Raw genomic sequence first — 4,992 nt, 5'->3', positions numbered from 1 at the left:
GAAGACTGACGTCGATCGATGTTGCACATGGTGCGTCGATCGATGCTGAGGTCGTAGCTTCCTTCTCAAGTTGCTGACGTAAACTTTCAATTTCTGTCCTCATTTCTGCCATACATCTGAAAAGCTCATTGTAGCCTCTATCCAAAGGCTGATGTGTTTCATCTACCAATGTTTTGAGCTCCTCTCCCAGTTTCTCCTGAGCTCCACAAATACCAAACACCATTTCATCGATTTCTTCTTTGGTGTAGAGTTCTGGTGCCAGTCTTGTGAGTGTGAAGGAAGTGGCATGTTCTGGAAGACAGATGTGGCTCTCTTCAAAAAGAGATGCTCTTTCCAGTATTTTCCTGATGTTGTCCTTTGTGACAGGTATCATCTCACCAGCTGCTGCGCTTCGTGCGTGTCCACGCTCATCTCTGTAGACTCCATATTCGTCCCTTTGTTCCCAAGTGAACTTTCTGGCTCCATACATGTCAAAAGCGCGGCTCCCACATTCATACCGTCTGTCGATCGACGTCGGTTCATCCATATCGATCGACGTTGGTGTTACCCTGTCGATCGATGTCTCCGTTGTACCGTCGATCGATGCTTGCCCTTTTGGTTGGCGTGATAGATCTGGGTTATCTCTGTTGTGGCGACTCCTGCGTGGTTGTTAGGATCTGTTAGAATGACGTCTGGAGTGCCACGTTGCTGTGAGAACAGGTTGTCAGGTCCATTGGCTACTTGAAGGATGTCTGCTATGTCCTCTCTGGACACTTGTAAAATCCTTCCATCCATTGCACGTGCGTTGCCATCTGGTCCCTGAAAATACCAAATTCATCAGGTGTTAGAAAACCGTAATCAATGTTTGCATAATTATTCAATTTTAGAAATAGAGAGATTAGGGTTTAGAGTAGTATCGATCGATGTAGATACAGTTACATCGATCGATGGCAGAGTAATTTCTGCAGAACTTGTGTTCTTGAGATGATTGCTCTTCATGGATTTTTCTGTTGATGTAGAAGGAAGAGTGTTCATCTTATTTGCTTGTGTGTTGCTCTGATGTGTGTAGGTGGTTTCGGAGGTGCAAAACGATTTATATAGGTATCTATAAACCTAGTTAGGGAGGGAATATTCTCCTGCTCCTGAATTTTCGCTGCGGCGCGAATATCGATCGATGTTCCTTTGGTGTGTCGATCGATGTGAGCGGTTGTTTTGCTGGACGAGGGTGGGTATCGACCGATGTGGAGTGCACAGCGTCGAACGATGTTGGAAACGTGTTGGTGAACTTATGTGTTTCAAGTCTTTCATCCTGCAAAGACATTTCTATTGCACGTTCTTTCCAGTAATCCTCATCGTATTCCTCGGTATGTTCCTCATGAGGTGAAGTAATTACAGTGTCAACTGCAAAACTTTCATGGAAACCACTGTCTGCCCAACTGCCTATGGAATAATCATCATGTCCTCTCCTGTTGGAGGTTGGAAGGCAAAATGTTGGTAACAATGATTAGGTGAAGCGAAATGGTCAAGTGGGTGCATTACGTCGAGTGACGTGTTGTTGCGGTCATCGGTCACCATTGACACATTGGAATCGATCGATGGAAAGGTTGGGGTGTCGATCGATTCCGAGTACTCTGTTTCGTACTCCGATTCATACTCTGCTCCACAATGGCATGCGCCAATGAAGCCAAGTTCTTTCCCATAATCCACAGAATTAATTACCTTTCTCTTAGGTCGGATGGGATCGTAGTGGATGTTTGGGTCTATGAGCGTTAGACACAATTTGTTTTTGTTCATGTCACATACAGCTCCTACTGTAGCTAGGAAAGATCTTCCAAGCAGAAGTGAAGAGTTCCAGTTAAGCTCGATGTCTAAGACATGAAAATCTACAGGGACAAGGGCATTACCAATCAGTACCTCCAGATCTCTTATGATGCCTCCTGATCGTTTCTCTGAAAGATCCACGAAGGTGAAGGATTCTGTTGAGGGTTCGATGGTCAAACCAAGCTGGTCTGCCATGATCCTAGGGAGGATACTAACTGATGCTCCTGTGTCACACATTGAATGGGGAAATTCAACACCCTTGACTACGCATGGTATTGCAAACTTCCCAGGATCACTCTTCTTCGTCAATGTGATCCTGTGTTTCATCTTCTCCTCTGACTTGATGAAACATTCTCCTAATGTCCTCCTCAGTTACCTTTGTTTCTCTGAAGAACATCCACAACCGGTGTGTGAAGTAAGCTTCATCAAAAGGTTTTTCGATTGGGATTCTGAGGACTCGTTTAGTGAAACCATCCATCTCCTTATCGTTAGCTTCCCTCTTAAGGTTTTTAGGAATCTTCTCCTTTCTTTTCCTTAACCTTCTCCCTTCAGATTCTTGTTCTTCTTGAACAGATTCTGTTGAACTATTTAAAGGGTTGGGTTTTGGTTCGGGTGGGTTTGCTAATGGTTTAGGTGGTGGTCTGAGTGCATTGATGTAATCATTATCGATTGAGGGTAACCGCACTCGGTATGTCAGAGGTGCCTGTCGATCGATGGGAGGTGTGTTGTGACGATCGACGTCGGACTCACTCTGTCGATCGATGGTTGAGTTAACCGATCGATCGATTTTTTCATAGAAAGGGGAGGGTGGGTGAGGATGCTTAGCTGCGAATTCTTCATGAGTTAGAATTCGAACCGCATTGCATTCAGTCGATTGGGCAGACGACGTCGATCGATGACTGGAGTAATCCGTCCATCGATCTTCATCATGGTCTGTCGATCGATGCGAGTTCATCGACATCGGTCGACACCATTGGGATCCGCCGAGACTCATGGAGCTTTCGATTTCGAAATCTCCTTCCTCAAGGTTTTCATTTCTCACCACTTGCCAGAATTCATCATCTATGATGGCATTTACGTGGTGTTTCCCTTTGTCGGCTCCTGCCTCTCTAGCGAAAGCTTCTTGCCTCTTAATAGTCTCGCCCGTCTGAATTACTTAAGTTTCAAGTTTTCTCACCTGAGTCCCTAAGGTCTCGATTTTGGTGTTCAGATTGTTGTAGGCACAGTCTATGTTACCGTTGAAATCCACGGTGATTTGTTGTTGTCCCAACAGTACTCGATCAAGCATTTCTTCGATCTTGCTTTCCTGAGTCTGGGGTGGTGGATTTTGATAGTAAGAGTTCGAGTAGCTCTTACTGTTGTTGAAGGGTTTTTGAAATTGTGAACTTTAGTTACTTCTTTGGCCATTTCCAAAGAAGTTTCTATTTCTGCCCTGGTTTCCAAATTTTTGGAATCCGGTACCTCCGATGTAGTTCACATCTTCTTCTCCTTCTGTATCTGCTACTTCTCCTTCAGCTGAACAGACTTGCTTCCTAAGAAGCTCGTGCACCACATCTAACTTAGCTCTTACTTCGTCCATCTGTTCCTTCCCGATAGAGGCTACAGACTTCTTCCGTTCAGAGTCAGTGTTTTTGGTGCTGCTGCTGTTAGCAAGGTTTTCGATAAGTCTCACAGCTTCCAACGGATTCCGAGTAGTGAAGTTTCCTTCACTCGCCGTATCAAGAGCCATTTGATACTGTAAGGCGAGACCTCGGAAGAAAGTGCTTAGCAGCTGCACTTCATTAAATCCGTGGTGTGGACAGTCTCGCTGGAAAAACCTAAATCTAATCCACGCATCTTTGAAGGACTCTCCAGCCTTCTGCGAGAATGTGGAAATTTTGTTCCGAAGTTCTTCAGCGCGCGCCTCATCGAAGAAGTTTCGTAAGAAAGCATTCTTGATGTCGCTCCAGGATGTTAAAGATCCTGTGGGTTGCTGCCTAAGCCAGTGCATCGCTTTTCCATTCAGCGTGTATCTGAAGAGCTTGCACAGCAGGTAATCTTCGGGGACTCCTTCCATCCGAATGGCAGCGATAAGATCCTCGAACCGTTCCAAATGGTCCATAGGATGCTCGTGCGGTAACCCAGAGTAGGGTATCTGACACGAGAGTGTAGTATTGAGGCTTCAGCTCGAAATTCTGCTTCTGGATCTCCGGAAGTCGAATCGCTGATCTGTTGGAATAGTACTCATCTGGGCGATTGTAGTCGGCCAGTGGTTTCGATCGAGCGTCCTCATCTACAGGTTGAGCAGCTCCTGTAGCATCAGCATCAGGGATTACAGTTCCCTGAGCATCTATTTTCTGACCTGTTGCATTACGCAGATGACCGGCCTGGTCATACAGGTTTCCGTTCTCATCCTGAGTTCGAATAATAATGTTTACCATTTTTGATGACACGGTATCGATCGACGTACGCGGTGTAGTATCGATCGTTGTCGAACAATTTGGATCGATCGACGATGACGGCCTGGTGTCGGTCGACGGTTGGTTGTGCGTATTGATCGACGACAAAGTGGTTGCGTCGAGCGATGTGGAACGTTGACCTCTACGGATGGTGCGTTCCAAATGAGCAGGATCGTCTGAGAACAGCAAGTCTTTCTCCTTGTTGCTTCTGGTACCGCTGGCCATGCACCTGAAAAGACAAGAAAAAGAAAAATTATTAGAAAAAGTGGGTAAAGAAAAGAATAAGAATTAATAAAACTAAATCTAATGGCGATCAACGCTCCCCGGCAACGGCGCCAAATTTGATACCACTCAAATTACCCTAAGGAGTGTTACTCTCATTAAAAGAGGTTCAGATGTAGTACTTGGGATAGAATCCACAAGGAGCTAGGGAACAATTAAATCTAGTGTTTATTAATTCTAAAGGTTGTAATGTTTTAAATAAAATAGCAACTAGCGAGTAAATGATAAATATAACTTAGGTTGGAAATGATATTAGATGCAGGGCCACTATTCAGGTGTTGGAGATTATAATTCCTATAGATGCGTAACTGTTGCATGCATGATATAGTAGAGCTCATTCGCTTAGCTCAGTGATCAGCTGTCACATGTACCAATGGTTAACAGACTAGATCTTGTGTCTCACCGGTTAGATGCAGACACAAGAGAGTGTCGATCGATAGTCTATTAAGACGTCGACCGATACACCTTTGCC

General features: G+C 44.9%; 1 non-coding gene across 1 annotated transcript; it reads left to right on the top strand.

The window, feature by feature from the left end:
* The first annotated feature begins 3,584 nt into the window (after window positions 1-3,584).
* LOC125590923 lies at window positions 3,585-3,690 on the top strand. The gene has a single exon (XR_007326922.1). It is a non-coding gene; the product is annotated as a small nucleolar RNA R71 (small nucleolar RNA).
* The last annotated feature ends 1,302 nt before the right edge of the window (window positions 3,691-4,992 follow it).

The sequence above is a fragment of the Brassica napus genome, chromosome C7 (assembly GCF_020379485.1).
Source record: "Brassica napus cultivar Da-Ae chromosome C7, Da-Ae, whole genome shotgun sequence".
Classification (NCBI taxonomy): domain Eukaryota; kingdom Viridiplantae; phylum Streptophyta; class Magnoliopsida; order Brassicales; family Brassicaceae; genus Brassica; species Brassica napus.
The sequence above is the reverse complement of the archived record's forward strand: the minus strand, read 5'-3'. Positions and strand labels throughout refer to the sequence as shown.